At 59.2% G+C, this 12,294-nt stretch overlaps 2 protein-coding genes across 7 annotated transcripts in view; one reads left to right on the plus strand and one right to left on the minus strand.

Moving 5' to 3' along the window:
* Window positions 1-4,381, minus strand: part of TANGO2 (transport and golgi organization 2 homolog) — a 39,059-nt gene extending 34,678 nt beyond the window's left edge. The window contains exon 1 of one of the 2 annotated variants that reach the window (XM_036104197.2): window positions 4,251-4,381. The gene's annotated coding sequence lies outside the window, so the exon portion shown is untranslated. Of the gene's footprint in view, window positions 1-3,920; window positions 4,123-4,250 lie in introns of those variants that run through there. The other variant, XM_036104199.2, reaches the window with a different exon arrangement.
* A 4,227-nt stretch (window positions 4,382-8,608) lies between these two features.
* The window catches only part of ARVCF (ARVCF delta catenin family member), a 50,614-nt gene continuing 46,928 nt past the window's right edge, over window positions 8,609-12,294 (plus strand). For 2 of the 5 annotated variants that reach the window (XM_078060618.1, XM_078060619.1), the window contains exon 1: window positions 8,610-8,804. The gene's annotated coding sequence lies outside the window, so the exon portion shown is untranslated. Of the gene's footprint in view, window positions 8,805-12,294 lie in introns of all 5 variants that reach the window. The other 3 variants (XM_036104205.2, XM_036104206.2, XM_078060620.1) reach the window with 2 other exon arrangements.

The following is a 12,294-nucleotide window of genomic DNA, read 5'->3' on the forward strand; positions in this document are numbered from 1 at the left end:
GCGTCCCGCCAGCACCACAACCTGCCGCTGCTGCCCTCCTCGGGGTGGCAGGAAACACTCTCACCATGGTTACACTGGCAACTCCCAGGGGCTGCGCATCTTACAGACTCCTGCCTGTCTGTGTCCACGAATCACCGATTTGGGTATTGAATCCTGGGCTTTTGCTGCACTGATCCGTAGTGCGGTGCACGTGGTGTGGGCAGGCTCACGGCCTGTCTGATCCACAAGCTGCTGATACTTCCTCCCACGCCTGCCCTGTCCTGCAGCCTTGCCTGGGGCACTGCCTACCGGGAACAGTCTGTTCCTTCACCACAAGTTTTCCCATTGCTCCCGCATAGCGGCCACCCTCCCTGCCCCAAAGCGAAAGCCCCTTTCCCTTGCCTTCTTTGTATGGTTGTATTTTGGCTTAGTCAGCCCGTGCCCTGCTCCGGTGGGTGGTGAGGTACCCCTTGCTTCCCAGGTGCCAGGCGTCAGGTCTGTCCCACCTCAGCCATACCCTGGACACCCAGTCACCAGGCTCCACAGGGGTCCGGCACACTCAGCAGGCCTCTCGGCTTCAGCACATGCTCTGGTATCTGAAGGACAAGTCTCCCTCTTGGCTAGTCATAGAATCTTCTAAAAGTCTAATGAATCGTGCTGGGCCACCACCACTGCCCGTCACACCCAGCACTGAGCATGAAGCGCCGCAAGCAGGTGAGTCTTGAGTGAGCCCCGGCTCCCCAGCAACCCCACGGCAGAGACGGCACACCACCTCAGCATTTGTACCCAAGCCAGAAATAAGCAAAACTCATCCCTGAGGGCAGAAATCAGGGCAGGGCCACCTGGTCTGGGGAACAATACAGGACATCCGGGTGCTGGCACACCTTCTTGGTACGGATGCTAGTGGTGTGGCTGGGCTCCCTGTACAAGCCATGGAGCTGGACATTTAAAACACATGCACGCTAACAGCAGGCATGCTTCATGTGCACTCTTACGGGCAGGCCGGCGTAGGGCGGAAAGAAAGGCCGAAAAAGACGCTGTCCATGCGAGACGCTGTCCATGCGAGACTGGGCAAAAGTGCACTCAGCCCTGGTGCCAACCCTTCAAAGCAAAGCCAGGGCTCTTGTAGAGTTCTGCATAATGTCACCAGCACCTGAGCAGAGAGCAAAACCACACCTGACAACTGGGGTGCCAGGGGCAGGGGGGCTGCACCCTCGGTGGGAGCACTTTCTTTGGTCAATTGAAAAGGCAAACAGGCCTCTCAGTGGAGGAGAAACATGCCAGGTCAGAATGCAGCAAAGAATGACAGGGATGCACACGAATGAATGGGGAGCTATTGTGGCCTCCACACAGAGCCAAGGGGGCCTAGACACCCGGAAAGTGAGGCTCCTGGTTCACATCACATCCATCTCCCACCGGCTGGCTGTGCACATGAAGGCTCTGAACAGAGGTTACCTGGACCAGACAATCTGCAGCTCCAAGCACTTTGCACATTTAGGGATATATTTTCAAGGCTAGCCAGCCTGTCTATCTGGTCTTGAGGGGCCATGCAGAGGACAGGGGCCCTCGGGCTTCACATGACAGGGCTGAGGAGCCAGACACCCCAGCCTCACCCAGCACAGCCTGTGCGATCACTGTGGCAGCCCCCAGGCTAGGAGCTGGGAAGCATGCACTGCTCTTTTCGCATGAGGCAGAATGTCCTCCCAGCAGCTGCCAGCAAAGGAGGTAAACACACATGGGAACACAGTGTCGCTGTGCTGTTCGGGGGCCTTGGCTGAGAAAGCCCTGACGTCTGTAAATATTCTGAGCAGCCGGCCCACTGCAACTCCCCACCCTCCTCCCAGCTCAGCAACTGAGGATTCTACAATCTGTGTTTTGTCATTTTGACCAAGTGGCATTTCACCATGACAAATTTTCTACAGCGATATTCTCTTCTGAGATCTCCACGATGTTTGGAGAGCACTAATTCAACTCCACACCAAGTGTCACTGTCCCTGCAGTTCAAAGGAGCAACACAAATGAGGGGAAGAATGAGCATTACAGAAAGCCGTGGACATAGGGCAGCCCCTCTACCTTAGCCCCTCCTGGCTTCCCCACAAGCCAGGGGCCAGCCCAGCCTCACAGTGACCCCTGCAGCCCCCATGCTTAATAAAAGACAACGGAGTATTCCAACGAGGATGTACCCTGAGTGTCAGGAGCCATCAAGAGATGGTGGACGGCCTTTTTTACTTTTAAGCGCACATGTATCATTTTTGCAAATCTAAAAAACAAAGTTAAAGAAAAAAAAAGGGGCGCCTGGGTGACTCAGTTGTCAAAGTGTCTGCCTTCAGCTCAGGTCATGATCTCAGGGTCCTGGGATCGAGCCCCGCATTGGGCTCCCTGCTTCTCCCTCTCCCGTTCCCCCTGCTTGTGTTCCTTCTCTCCCTGTGTCTCTCTCTGTCAAATAAGTAAATTAAATCTTTAAAAAAAACTGCAATGATAACCTGGAAAGACGACCTTGTTTTTATGGAGCCCATCACCCAACCCCATGGTCTGGACCAACAAATGCCAGATGCAACGGTGATGCCCTCACACACTGCCATGTCGCCAAAGGATGGACCCAGTTCCTGCACATCTGGAGCGTCAATGACAAGTGTGCCACCACTTTTAAAAGTCCTCCCAGCCTCCCTGCCGCGGGCCGTTTATCTCCAGGCATGCTCTGGAGGCCCCTCGTTTCTCCACGGAAGTCCTCAGGAGTAACAGGCACACTTCCTGTGCGGGCAGGCACCAGGGCTGCCTACAGAGAGCTTCACCCTCTAATACAGAAGCCAGGCACGGGAGCGAAGCCCCAAGACACCACACACAGTTACATCCACGGTGAAACACGATCAAAAAGCCCACAGAACGAGGTCACAAAAGAATCATGAGGCAAGCATAACAGTGCAGGGGCTGGGCAGCCGGGGCAGAATTGACAGCCTGTTTCCTTCATTCAGGGAAGGCTGTTGTCACCACACATCAGAGCAAACAGTGGCAGCAGCAGTGGACAGTCTAAGTGGCCCGCAGTCTGTGGACATGCCAGGAACATGAAGGCACAGGACTGGCGCTAGTAGTCAAAGGCCAGATAAGGTGGGGGCACCAGGGCAGCCCACCCACCAGACGGGAGCACTAGGATCCTGGAGAGGAGGGGACAGAAGCTCTGCTGTGTCCTCCTGCCTCCACCTCACCAGCCAGCTCACCCAAAGCAGGCAGGATCCTAAGACAGTGGCCCAGGTGGAGAGGAGGCACTGGGACCTGGCCCTGGCTCTGAGTGACCTTGGGAACACCACTTGCCCCTCAGCCTGAGTTTTCTTCACCGTGGACAGCAGCCAACCAATGAACATTTGCCCAAAAAGGTTACCCAGAGGATTAACAAGCAAGTTCGAGAAAGCATTTCCAAAGTGCTACCAGCTGCAGCCACCCCTTATAGCTGCCATCATGTCACATCTGCCTCATGGAAGAAAGCTCTGAGCCCAAACAGCAGCAGCAAAACAGCAGTCAGCAGGTTGGGAGCAGGACGCCAGGCCAGGCCTGAGCCCAGCATGTGATATCCCTGCTGGAGGAAAAGGGCTGAGGCTCACGGACTAGTGCAAGGGCAGAAGGCTCACTCTAAAGCTGTGGCCCTGAGGGAGGCCATGGAGCACCTGACACCGCTGGGGTCAGGGAAGGGGGTCTTAAAGCCAAGCACCAGGGCCAGCCCTTGCCCCGGGCGCAACCCTGCCCAGCCCCCACCCCTGATACCCTGGGCGGATGGTCTGACTAACTGAGCCACCCCAGAAAAGGCGTGTCCAAGCGCAGGCATGACCCAGCACTTGCTGCCTACTGAGACAAACATCAGCTGTCACCCGGCTGCCCCGCAACAGGCCACAGGGTGGTGGCACCGTGACTCAGGGCTTCAGAACTGTCTGAGGCCCTAGCCCACCCACCCTGCGGCGACCACGCAGCTCCCGGCCCCGCTAGTCTCTGCTTCCCCGCAGCGAGACCGGCCCGGCCTGCCAATGGACCCTGCTTCCCAATCTGTCGGGGATCACTGTAAACGCCTTCGAGTAGCGCTTCGTCGGGGTCAGTTTGGTCTCTCCGGACCCAGCCGTAGGATTTCCATTCCACGCCTCGGGAAAGGGAAACAGGCAGGGTGGGGAGTTGCGGCCCTGTCCTTCCCCTCCCTACCCACGCCCCCCGGAGCCCCGCGCCCCGGGTCCCGGGCCGACCCTTCAGGGCAAGGAATCCGCCGCCCGGGCCGCCAGCCGCACACTCACCGCCTCCGCCGCCGCCGACTTCCGGGTGCCGCGCCCGCGCGCCACCGCCACCGCCCAGGCCCCGCCCCCGCACCCTCTGAGCGCTCGCCATTGGGCTGCGCCGCCAGGGGCGGGGCGGCACGCCGCGACCCCGAGCACCGTTGGCTGGGCGCGCTGTCACTCGGGGGCTGCAGCCCTCCCGGCGCTCCGCCCCCAGGGCTGCGCCAAGCCTCGGGGCTGCGGGGGCGTCTGGGGGTCTCGTGACCCCCGCGGCTTTCCCAGGCTTCTCGGCTCCCCACGCCGGTGGACGCCCGTGGGAGATCGCTGCCGCTTGCTGCCGCCCCAAGGGCATGCCTTCGTGGACCCATGAGGGCCGCGGTCTGAACTCCAGGGGCCATAGGTCACCAGACCACCTGGGGGCCTTCTCTGGGAGCGATAGGGGGATGCCCACTTCCGGACCCGCCCCTCAGGCTGGGTCCTGTTCCACACCCACTGGCTCTAGACCTGGCCATCCCTCCCTTTTCTTTATGGCGCCCAGTTCGGTTCAGCTTCTGCTACTCTGGCCTTTGCACCAACCCCCACTACCACCCCTACCCCCCGCAATCCTGCCACACTCGGGACAGACCCTGGACCGGGTACTCCAGACCCACCCAGCCACTGTGGCCTTTGAGCCCACTTGGTCGCTGTTTTGCAGATCCAGGCCCTAGGAGGAAGGGTTGGCCCACCCTCAGCTGTAATGCGTGAGCAAGTGAGCAAAAGGGCGGGAAGGGGCACTGACTGGGGGCCGTTCAACAGGACAGAGGCAGTTGCTGGGCTCCCTGCCTTCGGTGTCCTCTAGGCCGTGTCTAGGGCCTAAGTGCAGGGAAAGTGGAGAGTCAGAGGCCCAGGGCCCAGGGCCTACTCCAAAGTGGGCGCTCAGCAAACTAGGACAAGGATGACAGTTACATTAAGGATAATAACAATGTGCTAAGCACTCCAAACCCAGGGTCCCAGTCCACAGGTGTCATTCCCCCTATTTTACAGATGCAAACACTGAAGCTCAGAGCAGTTACACCACTTAAAAAAAGGATAGCAAGTGGCAGTGGCTGGATTAAATCCACAGTCCTGTGTGAAAACCTACTGTCCTGATCCTGACTCAGAGCACTGATGCCCTGTGGAAAACGGGTTTAGAGAAGGAAAGGGTCTGACTGGTGATCAACAAAGGCAAGAGTGGATCCTAAAACTCCCTGACACACCCAAATGCCTATTCCACCCAATTCTCTTGCCATTTTTTCTGTGTTCCTCCTGGAACCCAATAGGAGCCCTTTACAGACATGGAAACTGAGGACTCCAGATATCCAAGGACTTATGGCCAGCAGGCAGCAGACTCAACTTGATGCATGGTCCTTCCTCCCACCATCCAGCAGCAGAATCCTCCTGGGCTGGTGCCAGTGATTTCCCTCTGGGCAGCCAGACCTTTCAGTCCACCTGAGAGGTGATAGTGCTAAATAAGAAGACTTGGGGAGGGGCACCTGGGTGGCTCAGTTGGTTAAGCGACTGCCTTCGGCTCAGGTCATGATCCTGGAGTCCTGGGATCGAGTCCCACGTTGGGCTCCCTGCTCATCGGGGAGCCTGCTTCTCCTTCTGACCCTTCCCCCTCTCATGCTCCCTCTCTCTCTCAAATAAATAAAATAAAATCTTAAAAAAAAAAAAAGAAGACTTGGGGCTTAGACATGTGTGACCACGCCCTGGGGTACAAGGCAGCAGTTGCAAAGTGGTCTGCCCCAAACCACTGGGCAACATGCCTCAGGGGAGTGGGACACAGAATGGTGCTTTCCTGTTGCTAGCAAAGAGGAATGCAGTCATGCATGGGTTGGACAGAGGTTCAAATCCTGGTCTGCCACAGAAGCATATGGCCCTGGGCCAGCCCCACTTCTAGCTATACTCTCCCCATCTGGATGGAGCCATGTCAGGTACTCTGATAGTCTTTGTCTCCGCTGACTCCAATTAACAACATTCAGTGCTAGGGAGCAGATAAGACCAGATAAGATGGGTCGGGGTGGGAAGCTGACCCCTGGGGTCTCAGGGCTGCAAAGAGTTCACACATCCTTAGTTGGGGAGCTTACTGCCTTATTTGATCACCCTTCTGGTCTCTGAACATTTGCTGCTGTTGAGAAGTTCTTCCTGACCTCCAGCTAAAACCTTTTTGTCCCTATAGCTTTGCTCACATGTCCCAGGGATGTCCCCACAGAACTGTCCCGCAGCTGGGTGGAGAGGGTGGGAGAGAGGGAAGAGACTAGGTTACTGGTCCCTGTGCCACTGGTCACACTGTAGGGGTTCCCTGTTCCTGACCCCTACCTACAGCCTGGGTCATGGTGGGCCCACTGCCAGAGAGTGGCCTTGAGTCCTCTTGGAACTGATACTGTCCACCCTACTCTTCTGTATGTGGCTAGTGATCCAGCCTGGGGGACAGAATCCTGCCTGGAGTGGGGGGTGGAGAGGCAGTCCTCACCTAGGCCAATTCTGGAGCACAATTCTCCTTTTGCTCTCTCACCAGAGGTCTGTCTGGCTCCTCCTGCCACTATCAGCAAGTGTGGGGGAAGGGATGATGCTGGACCACAAGCTCACTATGAGAATAGGGCTCCAGGAAGACCAGGGTCCAATGCCCCTGGAGAAATCTGTTGGGACAGTTGGACTAATGAGATCCACTCCTAATGGAGGGAAGAGAACCCCTCAGCCCACACAGCCGCTGGCTCAGAATGTCACCAATGGTGCAGCTCCACAGGACAACAGCTATCTTGCTCATAGGGTCCCCTGTGTTCCAAAGAAGGACACTGCGTTCCATCTGCCCAGAGCCGCAAGCAACATCACTATGCCAGAGTGTCAAATGGCTCTCATCTCAAGTGCCAACTCCAATTGACTGGTGGTGGCAGCCTGGCTCCAAAAGGCTAGGGTGGATTTGCTATGTGCGCCAGGTACCACAGGGGGGACCCAATGGTGGTACCAATGGTGAGTTCTAGCCCTACAGCACTTCACTTTCTTTGTTCCGAGCAAGCAACTATGGTGTGAACACTCTGGACCCCTGATGTGGGTGGATAAGACATGAATGTCTGGTCTCTCCATTAGCGCTGTCATGGGCCTGTGACTCCCTGGGTGGACATGGGGAATATGGTGGGCTGAGAATCTGGTCATCTCCAGGTGCAACCAGGGTAGGAAAGACTTAGAACTAAGCATGAGCCAGAGTCACTGGCCAAGGGGCCATCATCTCCTGAACCCCCTGAAATAAGCCCCACTGGGCAGCACTCCCACTGGTGCGCCCCCCCCCACACACCACAAAGTTAAGTGGAGCTGGCCAAGGATCATGGTCCCATTTGTGGTCATATATGTGTGCCTTGTGTCACTGCAGGGACCAGGTGGCCGCTCTCCACCTGGCAGAAAAATGCAACCTGTGCGAAACTCTACTCAGGTGGTTGCACCCCCACAGGTTTCCTCCAAGATCCCAGGTAGGGTGGAGGAAATGGGACACCAGGAAGAGGAGGTGGTGATAAACACACAAACTCCTCCCCCACCCCCTCCCAGGCCCTGACTGTGGTGATTTGGAGGAGATGAGGGACGGCAGTCCTGTGGCAGTCCTGCAGGGTGGGCTGAGCCAAGGTGTCCGGAGATTCAGGCCTGGTGGCGGAGAAAACCTCTATTTCACCGAAAGGCCCTTTCTGCCCTCAGAAACACGGCTCCCTATCCAGCCTCGCTGAGCCAAGGTCTCTGAGCCCCGCCTCTCTGTGAGGACCCCGGGGCGACGAGGGAGAAAGAAGCCCCAGGCCCGGGAGTGTAACGGACTAGGTTTCAGTCCCGGAGACCTAAAGCAAGTGAGAACCTTTCTGAGCTTCAATTTCCCATCTGTAAAATGGGAAGGCGGCAGAACTCTCCCTCGCGGATTGTGTGAAGAACACAATTAGATATTGACAGGAGGGCGCGGCGCGCAGCAACCGGGCGAACAGCTGACGCCTGAGAAGGATCCCAGTGAGCTAGGGGCAGTGATGGAGGCAGCCAGGCTGGAGTCCCGGGAAGGGGCGCGGGGCCTGCCCATCCCCGCTCGGGGCCGGACGGTCTGGGGACGTCCTCGAACGCGGCCGAGGGGGTGGGGGCCCGAGGCCCCCGCCGCGCCGCAGCGGTCCCGGCAGGTGCCGGGGCCTCGGCCACTCCACGAAGGGGCCGGTCGTCGTCCGGGACGGACACCCCGGGAGCCCAATGGCAAGCCGGCGTCTCCCAGCGCCCGTCCAATCGGCGCCGGTTGCCGGGCCGCCCTGGGTCTCCCGACCAATGGGAAAATTCGCGTTCGGATGGGGCGGGGCGGAGGGTCGCGTAGCCGGCCAGACCCGCTTTGCGCACGGGCCGCGCGAGGGGCGGGGAGGGTTGGCCCCGGGGCTGCACGCTGGGCCCGGGAGGGGTCCGCCTCCGCACCGGCCCAAGTTGAGGCCCCGCGGACCGCTAACCCCGCCGCGCCCTGGGGACGCCGCGCCGGGTGCGCCGAGAGACCCGGGGACGCCCGTCTGGGGGCGGGGGCCACGCTGCGGGGCCGCCCACGCCGCGCTTCAGGTAGGCTCAGGCCGGGGGGCGGGGTCCGGAGGTCGAGGCCGGGATTGGGACGAGGCCAGAGGTCCCGGACGGGATCCAGGTTGCGGTCCAGCAGGGGCCGGCGTCTAGGTGGCCTCCTGAGCGGGGAATCGAAGTCTGGCCGGGTATCGCGGCCGGGGAAGGAGCCGGGCTCCGCCCCACCTGCCCCTAGCCCGCGCCGCGGTGCGCGAGACCCTGGACCACGGGGGCGGGTCCCTTTGTGCGCGGCCTGCCCGGGCGCCCCGCACCGCGCGCCCCCGCCGAGACGCGGCCGGAACCCGCATACTTGACCGCCCTGCGCGACGCCGGGCGCCTTGCGGCTGGGATCCGGCAGCCACGGGAACTTTCCAGGGGCCCCAGGGGCGGCGGGGCCGGGGAACTTTCCTGGGGCGGCGCGCCACTGGAACCCGCTGGGGCACGGCGGGGCCAAGGGGATGTCCCCGCTCCCGCTGCTCCCGCCGCCTAGAGGACGAGGGAGGGGATGCCGCCCGGAGTCCCTGCCTAGTGCCCTGAATGGGGCCGCCCTGACCGGGGATCCCCCTGTTCCGCCACCCCTGGGTCCCCTCGGTGGGACACCGGGCCCCCGGCAGAGGTGGGTTCTCCCCACTCGGGGTGGTACTCAGGCCGGGTTTGTTGAGGTGTGGCCGCAGGGCAGGCAGCCTGAGATCCCAAGCCTTCCCATTTTAATGTTTAATTAAATGTTGGGTACTTAAAACATGTCACTGTTTCTAACTTGTGCGTAAGGTATCACTGAAAACGGAGCTCAGGGACTCTGGCTGTTTTCCCTCTAGACCCAGGCATGTTTAGAAACAAGAGAAAAGAATCACCCCAACAGTGTTTCATCCTTTGGGCTAGGCTCTCAGTGTAACCTCAGGTGGTTACTCCTTTCTCACACCCGTTCCAGTTGTCACCTACATTACTGTGCAGGACACACACTAAGTCAGGATTTATAAACCCAGGGGGTTGGGAGATGAGCAGCTTAGTGCCTGTGAGGGCAACCTGTCCCCATGAGGACATGCACCAAGGATGGACTGAGTGCCTCCATCCCCTCCCCCTGCCTCCACTTGAGATGCAAGCCACCACCAAAGGTCTGCTGGTCCAGAGCAGGTCCTGCCTGTCTTGTGTTCAGTGTATCTCCGGATCTGGAAGGGTGCTGGACACAGGAGACAGTCAAAACCCTCTACACAGTATACTGGGCCCATGGCCAGTAGTTCCTGAGTAGGTGGTCCAGGCCTTGGGTCTGGCCACAGCATGTAGGGCTGTGAATCTGGAACGCATCCTTTCCCCCAACCTTGTCCTGTCCCACCGACAGTACCATGTCTGTCCCCTGCTCCCTCAAGTCTATGGTCCACTGGCACCCAGCGCAGGGCTGGGCACAGAGCATTCACTATGCTCAGGATTCTAGTCCTGGCCTAGGAAGGAGGATCACAGCCAAGCCAACCCCTGCCCTGCTCTTCTTCCCAGTCTTTTCTACGTAGACACAAGTACCTGCAGTCCATGATCCTCCTAGGTAAACTGGGCCAGCTCTCAGTCCTGCTAAGTTAGCTTCCCCATGCCATGTTGGGGTTGCATGGTGCCTCCTCCAGAGGTGGCCCCTCAGGTCTCTGTATCTCTGAGGCTCTGTGAAAGCAGGGCTGTACTTCCATCCCTGTTTGTGCTGCATAAAGATTCAGGATAGATTCACCACACCCACTTCACCCCAAGAGTCAGGCCTGAAGGGCATGAAGAGTGGGATCCTGCACCTTCAAGGGGAGCCAAGAGCTACACACAGCTGGGGGGCAAGGACACTAGGCATGCTAGAGTCCTAGCCAGTCCCTAACTTCTGCCCTGTGACCTGGTCTGGCCTCAGCAGGGGGAGGGAGGGTGGGGCAAGCCCTGTGGACTGCCAGGGGGCCATTGGGGGTTCTGGGGACTTCCCAGTGGTGGCTCAAGTCAGGGGAAGGCATCTGTTTTTTTACCACCAGCTTCCATCAAGATAGTGATGAAGTCTTGGGCTGCTCAGCAGGAGACCCAGGATTGGGAGTAACCAGAGGGAACATGGGGTCAGGAATCCCTTATTGGGCTTTCCTGACTGGGACAGCTGTACAGTTCGGTTTATTTCACAGGTCAGGAAGATGAGCCCAGAGCGATGGACACCCATTTCATTCCCATCTCATCCCTTCCCCCACCTTGTGTCAGGCTCTTCCCCACTGCCCCAGTGGATCTTGAGGAGCCAACAGCCTCTAGGAAAGCGGCGACTAGCTGGTACGGCCACCAGAGGGCACCCAGGACTGCCATGGCAGGCGAGACTGGCCCCACCCAGCCTCCCTCAGGGCTGGGACCCTTCCTGAGGAACCTGGTGGGGAGGCCATAGCTCTGCTTTCTCCAGACTGCCTGTCCAGGGTACAGAGCTGGAGAGGAACAAGGCCCCTCAGTAGCCCCCAGAGCCCCTCACCACCTTTAGTTCAGGCAAGGGGAGACCCAGGGACTGAATGGCAGCGTGATTGAGCGCAGGCTTGGGCAAGGACAATGAAAAACAGGCCCTGAGTGAGGCCGCCTTCAGGCCTGGGCCCCAGGGGACTCCTTGGCTTCCATAGGCTGACCCTGCCAGCATCTAAGGGTCCTGGTGCGGACTCTGAGCCAGCCTGTCAGGGTGAGGCTGTGCCTCTTCTACTTTATCTGTGAAAGAAGGTGCCACAGAAGCGGGTGCCTTTTCATGTTGCACCCAAAGTGGCCAGCAGCCTGGAAGAGCACGTCAGGATGTGTCATGGTGGAGGAAGGCGTGAGGCTTGAGTGCAGAACGGGCTCCTAGACAGACCTGCCTGACCCCCCCACCGCCCCACCCACCCACCACCCGGGTTCCTCATCACCTGCCATAGCCCCAAGTTCCCCGCCCAGCCCACCCAGCTGGGGCCCCATCCCTCTTCTGGACTCACTTTGTGCTCATGGAGCTGCCTCATGCCATGGACACATGACCAGTCCATGGCTTTGCAGGACAGGCCACTGGGTTCCTGCCCCAATCGGAGATGCAGCAGGCCTTCCCAAGAGAGGGGACAGACTGGACAGATTTTCGGGGTATGCCAGTGTGGGGAGGCCCATGGCACGGTTAGGCTGAGGCTTGTATAGCCAGGTGGAGTTGCTCCACTTCTCCAGACCTTCCTCATTTGGGGATGGAGCCCAATAAGATGCAGGTTTGGTGGCTCCCTTAGCCCCAAGGCTCCTGGCTCAGGGGTCCTTGGCCAAGTAAGTGACCCCAAAGCCTACAGATCAGCCCTGAGGGGGAGCTAAGAAGGGATTCCAGAGGCAGGTACCCCCTGCACTCTCATCACAAATCCTGTCACTCGTCTTCTCTTCAGATCCATGTCTGTCCACTCCCTCAGGGCTCCTGTCAGGCCCTGCCCTGCCCCCATCTATACAGTGTCCTGTGACAAGGGTGCCTTGGGGACCCATGCCTCCCAAAGCTGCCACCATCCTGCATCCCCCAGAGCCTCCC

Source organism: Halichoerus grypus, chromosome 13 (assembly GCF_964656455.1).
Source record: "Halichoerus grypus chromosome 13, mHalGry1.hap1.1, whole genome shotgun sequence".
Lineage (NCBI taxonomy): Eukaryota > Metazoa > Chordata > Mammalia > Carnivora > Phocidae > Halichoerus > Halichoerus grypus.